Source organism: Narcine bancroftii, chromosome 3 (genome assembly GCF_036971445.1).
Source record: "Narcine bancroftii isolate sNarBan1 chromosome 3, sNarBan1.hap1, whole genome shotgun sequence".
Lineage (NCBI taxonomy): Eukaryota > Metazoa > Chordata > Chondrichthyes > Torpediniformes > Narcinidae > Narcine > Narcine bancroftii.
Genome location: NC_091471.1, coordinates 51,726,943 through 51,739,354, shown reverse-complemented (window position 1 = coordinate 51,739,354; position 12,412 = coordinate 51,726,943). Strand labels below are relative to the sequence as shown.

General features: G+C 38.7%; 1 long non-coding RNA gene across 2 annotated transcripts in view; it reads left to right on the top strand.

Annotated features, from left to right (window-relative positions):
* LOC138757169 (uncharacterized) overlaps nt 1–12,412 on the top strand; it is a 30,978-nt gene that overhangs the window by 12,014 nt on the left and 6,552 nt on the right. The window contains exons 2-3 of one of the 2 annotated variants that reach the window (XR_011353386.1): nt 1,044–1,078; nt 2,189–2,263. The exons of the other annotated variant lie outside the window; for it this stretch is intronic. This is a non-coding gene — a long non-coding RNA (uncharacterized lncRNA). The remainder of the gene's footprint in view (nt 1–1,043; nt 1,079–2,188; nt 2,264–12,412) is intronic. 2 annotated transcript variants of the gene reach the window in all.

Below are 12,412 nucleotides of genomic sequence, written 5' to 3'. Positions count from 1 at the left end.
AGATCGTGTTATATGGTGAGCTCTCCACTGGCCACTGTGACAGAGGTGCACCAAAGAAAAGGTACAAGGACTGCCTAAAGAAATCTCTTGGTGCCTGCCACATTGACCACCGCCAGTGGGCTGATATCGCCTCAAACCGTGCATCTTGGCGCCTCACAGTTTGGCGGGCAGCAACCTCCTTTGAAGAAGACCGCAGAGCCCACCTCACTGACAAAAGGCAAAGGAGGAAAAACCCAACACCCAACCCCAACCAACCAATTTTCCCCTGCAACCGCTGCAACCGTGTCTGCCTGTCCCGCATCGCACTTGTCAGCCACAAACGAGCCTGCAGCTGACGTGGACATTTACCCCCTCCATAAATCTTCGTCCGCGAAGCCAAGCCAAGAAGATAGTTTGCTGTATTCATCAGTGTTAACTTTGTACCCTGAAATTGCCCCATATTCTTTCAATTTGATATGTAACCTTTTTATTGGTTCTTCAGGATGTTTTAAAAGTACTATAATGTCATCTGCAAATGAACCAATTTTAAATTCTTCCTCTTTAATTCATATTCCCTTTATTATTCTATCTGTTCTTCTCATTTCTGCCAATGGTTCTATTGCCAAAGCAAAAAGGGAAGGTGATAATGGCCATCCCTGTCTTGTTGACCTACTCAATTTAAAATAATCTGAATATAACCATTAGTATGCAGTCTTGCTTTAGGACTATTATATAGGGCTTTGTTCCAATTAATACATTTTTTCTGGTAATTTAAATTTCTGTAGTACTTTAAAGGGAAAGCTCCATTCCAGCCTATCAAAGTCCTTCTCCTCATCTAGAGCTACTGCCTCTGTTGGCTCTTTACTTTCTTGTGCCATGTATATCAGATTGATGAATTTACATTAATTATCTGTTGCCCTTTGATTCATAATACTGATTGATCTGATTTCACCAACTGAGGTAAACAATTTGCTAATAATTTTGTGATTAATTTATAATCCAATATTTAATAAGGAAATTGGTCTGTATGAAGATGGTGACAACGGGTCTTTCCCTGTTTTCAGAATTACTGTGACTATTGCCATCTTACAAGATTCAGGTAAATTCTGAGTTTCTTCCACCTGTTTTCTTACATCTAAAAAGGGTGGAATTAATAAGTTTTTAAATATTTTGTAAAATTCCGTAGGGAATCCATCCTTACCTGCTGCTTTATTATTTGGTATATTCATTAATGTATTGCATTCTTCTGTAACTGTCGGGTGATTTGTTAATTTACCTTGTTCTTCTGTATCTAACTGGGGTAACACCATATTTATCAAAAATTTATTTATTTCCTTATTCTTCTCTAGGACCTCAGATTGGTATAATTGCTTAAAATCTCCTGAAATTTTCATTAATCTCTTGTGGTTTAAATGAAATCTGATTATTTCCTTTCCTTGTTGCTATAATATTTCTTGTTACTTGCTGTCTTCAACTGCCAATCCAAATTTTGTGGGTTTTCTCTCCTAATCTTTGTTTTGTTTTCATTATTTTTTTTTACTTGGTATGTTTGTAACATATACTTCAGTTTTTTCTCAGTTAATTGTCTTTTTTTCTCTATCTTCTCCTTTCATTAAATCTTTCTCTACACTTAATATATCTTTTTCTATTTCTTGGTAATTTTTTTTTATTTTAGTTGTATAACTTATTATTTCTCCTCTAATAAAGGCTTTCATTGCATTCCATAATATAAATTTATCTGTTTCAGTATTTGTATTCGTATCAAAATATATTTTAATTTGTTGTTCTATAAATTGCCTAAAATCTTGGTTTTTTTTAGCAAGATGGGGTTAAGTCACCATCTACATCCTTTACTTGGAGTATCCCCCAGAGCACTTGTTAGCCGTAAGGGTGTGTGATCTGGTAACAATCTTGCTTCATATTGAACATCTTGTATTTGGGCAAAAAGTAAAAACATATCAATCCTAGAGTAAGTCTTATGTCTGTTAGAATAATATGAGTAATCTCTATCTTTTGGGTGTTGTTTTCTCCATGTGCCTATTATCTTCATGTCTTGCATGGAACTTGATGTAAATTCAGCTGCTTTAATTTTTTTTGGTTTTTCTTCCTAGTTTTATCTAAAATTAAATTCTCCCCAATAAGATATGTCCTCATGTATCTGCTAATTGTAAAAAAATATCCTGCATAAATTTCTGATCGTCCTCATTAGGTGCATATAGATTGAATAAATTCCAGGATTCCGAGTAGATCTGGCATACTATCAACATACCTGCCAGCTGGGTGTGTAAGTACTTTTTATATTAACTAAGATAGCCACCCCCCTAGTCTTTGAGTTGTAAGATGACATTACCATCTGACCCACCCAATCTTTCTTCAATTTAAGATGTTCTTCTTCTGTTAAATGAATTTCCTGTACAAATGCAATATCTATTTTTTTTTTCTTTTCTTAATGATGTCAATAACCTTTTTCTCTTGATTTGGTTATGCATTTCATTAATATTAATAGTCATAAACTTCAATGTTTTCCTCCTGTTAGCCCACGTTTTTACATACCGCCCTCTCAGACTTTCCAACTCCTTTTCTCTCACCACATTTTGAAATTAAACACATCTTTCTATACATGTTGACACAAACACCCTGAAAAAGTTAAAAACCAAAAAAAAGACTAAGAAACTGCAAAAAAAGAAAACATAGAGAAAACCCACCCTTAACATTATGGGCTGCGGAATAAACCACAATTATGAACTGATTTTGCAGCAGACCGACCCAGCCGCCCCCCGACCCAGCCGCCCCCCGACCCAGCCGCCCCCCGACCCAGCCGCCCCCCGACCCAGCCGCCCCCCGACCCAGCCGCCCCCCGACCCAGCCGCCCCCCGACCCAGCCGCCCCCGACCCAGCCGCCCCCCGACCCAGCCGCCCCCCGACCCAGCCTCCCCCCGACCCAGCCGCCCCCCCGACCCAGCCGCCCCCCCAGAGAATTTATAGTATATTTTCTAAAGACTTTAAAAAGTTATTATATAATCCAACTATTAATTAACCGGTTAACCTCCAAACATATTTAAATATATATATATGTATTGTCTTTAACTGTCTCTTATTTCTGTCGATCATTCTCTTCCTTGTGAATATTTGTCAGTTGTTCAGTGAAGTCTTAAGCATTTCTTGGGTCATCAAACAGTCTGTTTGGTCCACACGGGATAAATATTTTTTTAATATTGCTGGGTGTCGCAAGACAATATTATAACATTTTCTCCATAATGTATCTTTTATTAGTTTAAATTCCTTGCATTTCTTTAAAAGTTCAAAACTTATATCGAGGTAGAAAAATATCTTATTCACACTATGTTCCAATGGACCTTTAATTTCTTTTGTTCTTCAGGCTGCCAGCCCTAACATTTTTTCCCTTGTCGGATACCTTATTGACTTGATCAGGATGGAACATAAGCCTTTGCTGCGCCTGCGGCTTCTGTGCCAAAGCTCTGTGAGCTCTTTCAATTTCTATTTCTTCCTGGAGTTCTTTCATCTCCAGAATTTGTGGAATCCATTGTTTTAGAAATCCTTTTATGTCCGTACCTTCCACACCTTCTTTCAGGTCCACTATTTTAATGTTATTAAGCCTACTAACATTTTCAAGAATGTCAATTTTCTGAGCCAATAAATCCTGTATTTGCGACCTATTTACTCCTCCTGCTTTTTTTTTCCTTTAAAATAGTCATGTCCATTTCCACACCTTTCACTCTAGTCTCTCTTTTACTTCTTCATTTACTCCTTCTGCTTTTTTTTTCCTTTAAAATAGTCATGTCCATTTCAACACCTTTCACTCTACTCTCTCTTTTACTTCTTCATTTACTCCTTCTGCTTTTTTTTCCCTTTAAAATAGTCATGTCCATTTCGACACCTTTCACTCTACTCTCTCTTTTACTTCTTCATTTACTCCTTCTGCTTTTTTTTTTCCTTTAAAATAGTCATGTCCATTTCCACATCTTTCACTCTACTCTCTCTTTTACTTCTTCATTTACTCCTTCTGCTTTTTTTTCATTTAAAATAGTCATGTCCATTTCCACACCTTTCACTCTACTCTCTCTTTTACTTCTTCACATTGCTTTTTCATATCCCTTATTACATTTTCCATATGGTGAATTTTAAAATCTGCTTCTAGCACACATTCTTTATTAACTCTGATTTCCGACATTAATGTTTCGATCATTACTCTACTGTTTGTTTTTTGGCTTTTACCTTTAATTTTCTTCTGTATCTTCCTTGTCACTTGCAAATCTTCCATCTCATGCTCCGTATCTTCACTTGATATAGAGTCTGTTTCCAAGGCCATTTTTCCTGCTTTGCTTGTCCTTGAGCTTTCAGGTACTTGCTGCTGATGACATCAGTGTCTTGACTGGAATGCGTTCTGCACATGCGCGACATCAGCATTTCCCTTTCTTTTTCAGTCAGCCATCGCCGAAAGCCGCCCTACACCCTCTTGCCCCATCGCTGCTCACCTGCCAGCTTTGCAGCACAGGCTATGCTACCTAGGAGAGCTCCTTGGTAGGTAAAGCTTTCTTTTTTTCTGGTGAATTCTTCGGTTCTTCTTTGCTGTTCGTTGCGACTCTTTCCTTCTTCGGAGCCATTTTCTTCCAATGTTTATGTACTATATTTTTTTGTTATGACTTTGGCTTTTTTTTCCATTTTTTAAGTTATTCTCGGCAGAGCGCTGGTATCACCTGACCAGTCGCTACTCCATCATGTGACCACAAACCTGAGAAGCTTGACATCGACCACCTGATGCCACGAACATGTTCGAACTTTGGCTATGCTTCCTCGTGGCGGCCGCAGATGCCATCCCCACAGATGCTAACTCCTCTCATGTGTCAGGCCCCAAGTGTTCCTGATGATCAGTGACGCCAGCTCGTAGCAAGCAGCTATGGAGATCCTCAAGGCCCAGTATCACAGGAAGGTTAATGAGGTCTAAGCCAGGCATCTCCTGGCCACCAGAAAATAATGACCTGGTGCACCGAGTGCCGAGTACATGCAGGCCCTCTGGATCCTGTGTAGAGCGTGCAACTGTAAAGCTGTGTCGGCCACCCAGAACGCAGAGGATCTCATCAGAGATGTGTACAAGGCAAGTATCTGCTCTGGATACATATGTCAGTGGCTATTGGAGTAAAGAGTTCTCAATCTGCAAAGGGCAGTTGAACTTACAGAGACACTGGAGGTGACCCTCAAGAACTCAGATGACTACTCGGCCACTAGGGCACTCCGGGTGCCATTATCCTGGGACAGGGCATTGTCCCACCCCATGAGAGGCTGGTCTTCTACTCTATCCCACTACCCTAGTGATCTGACCTTGGCAGCCATTGTGGGAGATCTTTCTAAGTGCTACTTTTGCAGGTAGGGGTCAGCATCTGAGGAAACACTACCCTGCCAAGGATACAGTGTGCTCCAGGTGCTGTAAAAAAGTAATTACACCAAAGTTTGCCTGTCCAAACAATCCGCGAAATGTAGCAGCGCCATGTGCGGACAGTCGCCGCTCCAGGCAGCGCAATCAGTGGCAACTTCCTTGCACTCCAGCGACACCATGTGCAAATCATATAGGCCGCCATTTTGGACTGTACACCAAACGCCATCTTCCCAGGCATACGATGCTACGAGGGGTCGAGGCCAGCCATCTGGGGGCTGAAGGCAGCTATCAGACTGGACAATGAATCCATACTGGCCTCCATCACCCTGATCCAGATGGCCCTGCACAAATTCGCCAGGCCTGTGATGGACAGCCAGGTAAATAGGCACAATATCAACTGTTTATTCGATATTGGGAGTACAGAAAGCTTTATCCACCCTGATACCGCTAAATGACTGTCCCTTAAAGTACAGCCTGCCAAACACAGAATATCACTCGTGTTGAAATCATATTTGGCAGTCACCCTGGGGTCCTGCATAGTGACCCTCAAATTTGAAGGTATAGTGTACAAGCACTTCAGACCGTCCACTCGCTACTGGGGATGGAGTTCCAGTGCCAACTCTGCACTTTGATGGGCCCCTTCCCCTCCCCGCACCGTCTACAAAGAACAGTTCACAGATGCCCCCCTGCAGGCGACATAGAGTCAACCCCCCCTCCACTGTTTGCCAACCTCACCCCCAATTGCAAGCTAGTGGCCACCAGAAGTAAACGGTACTGTGCAACTGACAGGGTGTTCATTAAGGCGGAGGTTCAAAGCTTATTGGGTGAGGGCATCATTGAGGCCAGTAACAACTCTTGCAGGGCCCAGGTGGTCATGGTAAAGAATGGGAATAAGAATAGGATGCTCATACACTACAACCAGACCATCACTGGTATATGCCACTCGATGTTTACCCCCTTCCCCGCATATCCGATATGGTCAACCAGATTGCACAATATCGGATATTCTCTATGATAGACCTGAAGTCGTGATAGGTTCAATCAATACCTCCAAAGCCGTAGTGTGAGGAATTATAGGTTTTTTTATACTTTAGACGTAGCTGGCCCGATTTATTCCAGGGTCACAAGGGAAGGAGTTATCACTGCATCTCTTTTAGCGTTATAAATGGGGTCTCTGTCTTCCAGCGGGAGATAGACCTCCTGATCTACAGGCCACCTTCCCATATCTGGATAACATTACTATCTACTGCCATGACCTGTAGGAACATGATATGAACCTCCACAAGTTCCTCCGGACAGCAAAATGCATGAAACTTGCTTATAATGAGGATAAATATGTATTCTGGACAGCATGGCTAGCCATTTTTGGCTGCTTCATCAAGAATGGCATCATTAGCCCTTGCTTGGACTGCATGCATCCGCTGATGGAGCTACCCCTCTCATATACCCTCAAAACTCTATAGAGATGCCTCGGGTTCTTCTTGTACTACGCTCAATGGGTCTCCAACTATATGGAAAAGATTCACCCATTAGTCAAAGCTACCATGTTTCCCCTGTGAGCAGAAGCCCAAGCTGCTTTCAGCAATATCAAAGACGACATCGCCAACCAACCATGCATGCAATAGACGAGTTTCACCCCCCTCAATTGTATGGAAGTGACAAATGCCACAAAGTGGCTGACAACTTCAGAAGGATTGGTAGTCGAACCACCCTCCCCCCCCCTGAACAGAACAATCAAAAATAAAACATAATCAATTCAAGAATGGTAAGCTTCTTCCAAATCTCGATGAACCTGATCATCATCAATTCCAATATCAATCAACTGTTGAGTTTCCATCTCTCGCTTCCCATTCTTCTCTTTCAGAACCAGAACAAGCTGGTGAGGGAACTTCTTTTGATCTTGCCCCTGCTTATCATCAGGTAGAGAATTAGCAAAAGTGAGAGCTTCGACATCATCATTAAAAAACTGAGTTTGGTAATCCCCCTAAAAACAAACTTTGAGCACAGCAGGATAAGGAAAAGCAAACTTATAACCCTTCTTCCACAGAACAGCTTTAGCTGAATGAAATTCTTTATTACAGCTTGACTCAAATCAGCATAGAACAATACTCTATTATTCTTAACAAGTAAAGGGCCATGATTAGGATGAGGACATCGCTGGATTGGAAGAAGAAGAGCAAATTATGGAAGAAGAAACAGTAGTAGTATCGTATGCCTGGGAGGATGGCGTTTGGTGTGCAGTCCAAAATGGCGGCCTATATGATTTGCACATGGTGTCGCTGGAGTGCAGGGAAGTTGCCACTGATTGCGCTGCCTGGAACAGCGACTGTCCGCACATGGCGCTGCTACATTTCTGGCATTCTGTACAGCAAGTCTTAAAATCAGTTCTCTATCATGGTAGCGCAAACATCGAATCAGAACAGAATATGGAGCTTGACCAGGAAGTGGCTTCCTTCTTATTGCTCAATGAGCTCTATCTAATTCCAAACCATTCAGGAAGTAAACTGTTCCCAAGACTTCAGGAATCCACTTCTGATAAAACTGAATCGGATCCAGACCTTCAAAGACCTTCCAACCATTTTAACATTATTCCAACTCTGATTTTTCAAAATATCAATCATCTTTAACAAATCACTTATCTGAATCTCCCAACCAGTAAACAAATCCTCCATCTGTCCCATCCTTTTTTTTACATTGGTCCACATCATCTTTACAATCTTAAATTTATATTGAACCTTATCCACTGATGTGGCACTTTGCCACATCCATTTTAATAGAAGACATTTCTCCCTTCATTTCAGCCAATTGTTCCTTCACAACTGAAAACCCTTGGCTCACTTGGATAGCCAATTTCTCCATTTGTTTACATAAATCACATAAGGTTGAATCTGAATGATGAGGATCAGACTTAAATTTAAAAGTCTGCCTCATCACAGGCCTACCCTTAAATATCACTGTTTCTTCTTCCATAATTTGCTCTTCTTCTTCCAATCCAGCTATGTCCTCATCCTCCTCCGTCGATACGAAGGTCGACTACGGGTGCGGACCCCCACTCCCATCAGTTTAGTCACTGGACTGAGGGAGGTCGGGTCCCCCCTGCAGCCTGGGCCATTTCAAATGTAGCACACATACGTGAAGTTTCACGCATGCGCAACCGGCGGTACGGTAGCGGTACACAAAGTTGGCGCCAGTGTAGTATAGACTTTACCAGTAGATTGACGCTGCTGTTGGGGCTGAGTTGAAATTGACTCTGGAGGCTCCGTTTGCGAGGTAGGCCGAGTTTCTTCAGTAATTGTTAACTATTTAGTAGCTGTTTTCTTTGCTGTTTGAGCTTTAGTCTTCCTCATAGCTATTTGTAGAGAACTTCTACAATAGTTTTTTTTAAAATTAAAAACTTTTAAACAGGTTTTGAATAGTTCTGCCGGGGGGGTGTCATCTTGCATCTTCTCCCTACTCCATTACGCCACGCCCTTAAACTTGTTTGTAATAGAGCCATGAGGCACTTTGCTACTTATGTGGGATATATATGTGATGTTTTATGGTTAATTTAAATTTTGCTAATTTTAATGTTAACAGGCTTAATAACTCAATTAAGAGAAAGAGGGTATATTAAAAAGTTGCAAGTTGATATTGTTTTTTTACAAAATAAACATTTGACTGAAAAGGAACATCAGAAATTAAAGAGATTGGGTTGGATAAGTTATAGCATCTTCTTTTAATTCTAAAGCAAGAGGTGTTGCTATTTTAATTCATAAGAAGTTATCTTTTAAATTGGATTCATGTTTTGAAGCAGTTGATAGGCTTTTGATTGTTAATTGTAAAAAATTTTCTGAATCTTGGTCTTTAATGAATGTTTATGCCCCTAATATAGATGATGAGCAATTTATGGTAGACTCTTTTTAAATTTAATTTATGATAAAATTTTGGTAGGGGCTGATTTTAATTGTTACTTAGATCCATTGTTAGAAAAATATCCAAAATCAATACCTAGAACAAAAATGGCTAAACAGTTAATGATATTAATGAAAGATATGAATTTATTAGAGATTTGGAGGAATTTAAATCTTACGGAGAAAGATTTTTCATTTTACTCATTTCAACTTGATTCTTATTCTAGAATAGATTATTTTTAGTATCAGCACAATTACAAGGGCGAGTTTTTAAAGCTGAATATAAGAGTAGGATTTTGTCTGATCATTCTTTGTTGTTAATTACCTGTACTGGTTCAGAGAGAGTTGAGAATGATTATCGTTGGAGATGTTGTTGAGAAATCCTGAATTTATTAAATTTATGAGGGATCAAATAGTTGTTTTTGAAAATAAATGTAGATTCAGTTGATAGTAAATTTGTTTTATGGGATGCTTTGAAAGCTTATTTGCGGGGACAGATTAGTTACACAGCTAAAATTAAAAAAAACACAACATACAGTTGAGAATAGTAAATTGGAGACAGAGATTTTGGAAAAAGATTTGCAGTGAGGTTCTACGAAAGTTAAGAAAGCTCGTTTAACTAAATTAAAATTACGGTATAATTCACTACAAACTTATAAATTTGAGAAATTATTGCAGAGAACTAAACAGCATTATTATGAGTTAGGTGTCAGAGCCAATAAAGTGTTAGCATGGCTTTTAGAACAATAGTCATGATTCAATGATTACCTATAAACCTCAGGAAATTAATGATACTTCTGAAGTATTAGAAGATAAAGCTAAAATTGATAATTTTTTGCCCGATTTAGCTTTACCTTTGAAGAATACAGATATTAACGATTTAGATGCTTTCTTTACTGTTACAGAAGTGAGGGAAGCACTTCAATCTATGTCTAGTGGGAAGTCTCCAGGAGAGGATTTCACAAAGAATTTCAGGATTTATTAATTCCTTTATTGACAAATGTATTGAAACAGGCGACAGAGATTGGTTCTTTCCCAGATTCTTTTTCTAGAGCAATTATTAGTTATTCTTAAGAAGGATAGAGACCCATTAATAGTAGGATCTTATTATAGACCTATTTCTCCATTAAATGTAGATCATTAGACTGATGCCAAGGTTCTGGCTAATAGATTAGCTATTTACCAGATTTGATTCATGAATATCAGACAGATTTTATTAAAATTGGTATTCAGCAGATAATATTGTGAAGTTGATTAATATTTAGGTATGATAATATAGAAATTAAAACCATTTATTTATATGAATTTAACTACTTACCTTTGTTGTCTAAAATTAAACATGATTTAAATCGGTGGGTTTACCTATAATGTTAATAGGCCGTGTTAATTGTGTTAAAATGAATATCTTTCCATGTCTTCAATACCTCTTCCAGTCTATTCCTTGTAAGATTCTTCAAAAAAAATTAAAAGATTTGAATGCTTCGATGAGGACATTTTTATGGAAAGGTAAAATGGTGAGGGTGTCATTAGAGAAATTAACTTCGAAATATGCTTTAGGAGGATTGCAACTTCATCATTTTCAGATTTATTATGAATCAGTGCAGTTGAAATTTATTAATAGGATGTTTGAAGTGGATAAATCTTTGATGTGGGCTAATATTGAATTATCTCAGATTGATGAGAAGAGGATGGTTCATCTTATTTATAAATGGAATTCTCAGCTATTACAGTTATAATTTTCCAGTGTTGAAACATTTAATGGAATTATGGACTAAGAAGAATGAAATTATCGGTGCTGAAAGTAAACTTTAGGCTAAAGTTCCTTTGTTTCAAAATAAGCTTTTTCCTTTTACATTTAATGATCGACTTTTGAAACTGTGGGAACAGAAAGGAATTAGATTGATAGAAGATTGTTATAAAGCTTGATATTTTGTTTCAAAGAATGAAAGAGAAATAGGAAATATTTTTGAATACTTTGTTTTATTATCAAGTTAATTACCTAGGTACGTTAGTTACCTAGGTGATCTAAATTTGAAATTTTACTTACTGATGGTGGTAAGAAAGGATTTATATCTGCAGACTCAAATGCTTAAGACAGATGTTTATAAATCTAAATTAAAATTGGAGAAAGATCTGTCCGTATCTATTTCTCAGGATGGTTGGATGATATAAAATTAGATGTTTCAAATTGCTTTTTTGAGATTGGCCTTAGCTGTGGCCTGGAGCCCGTATATGAAATATATAAGGTTCAATTTGTAATAGTTTTTTCCCCCATAATTGATGGTGTTGCCCTAAACTATGGCAATAATTTAAGGCTGTTATGTTATTTGATCTCCTTTTTTATTCTTTTGGGGTAGTTTAAAGGGTGTTTGAGCGGTTATATGGGGTAAAATACTATGTATTTACTCATACTTTTGTTGTATGATTTATTATGATCAATAAAATTTTCAAAAAAAAGGGATGGTTGAAAGTGAAAGGTAAAATGTTTAAGGTAAACATTAAGGGGAACTTCTTCATTCGGAGGGTAGTGAGTGTGGAATGAGCTACCAGTGAACATTGTGGGTGCAGGTTTGATTTTGATATTTAATAAAAAATTTTTATAAGTATATGGATGGGAGAGGTAGAATCTGGGTGAAGGTCAATGGAACAATGTGGAATGATTCTAATAGTGCAGTCCTTTTTTTTCTGTCAGAACACTTTATGATCAGTCCACCAAATAGAATTGCAAGAGTCTGATAGCTGTTGGAAACTGTTCATGAACCTGGAGTGCTCAAAAATAGTAACGAGAAGAGGTTGTGACCAGAGTGACCCTTTATATATCCATGTAAGATAGCTTTCCACAGGGCACCAGCAGAAATGATGCTAGATCTCTTCAGACACCTTAGAAATTTGAGGCACTGGTGTGCCTTTTTTAAAAAAAATGAACAGTGGCCATGAATGGACTGGCACTAGGAAAGACTTTCTGAAATATGGATTCCCAGGAAGTTGAAGGCTGTGACTCTCTACACTGCTTTCCCATCAATGCAGACAGATGTGAGGTCCTCAGCCACACTTTCCTAAAATCAACAGCAAGTTCCTGGTCTTGGTGACGGTGAAAGCAAAATTGTTGTTCTGGCACCACCACCCCCCCCCCAACTATGGTCGATAT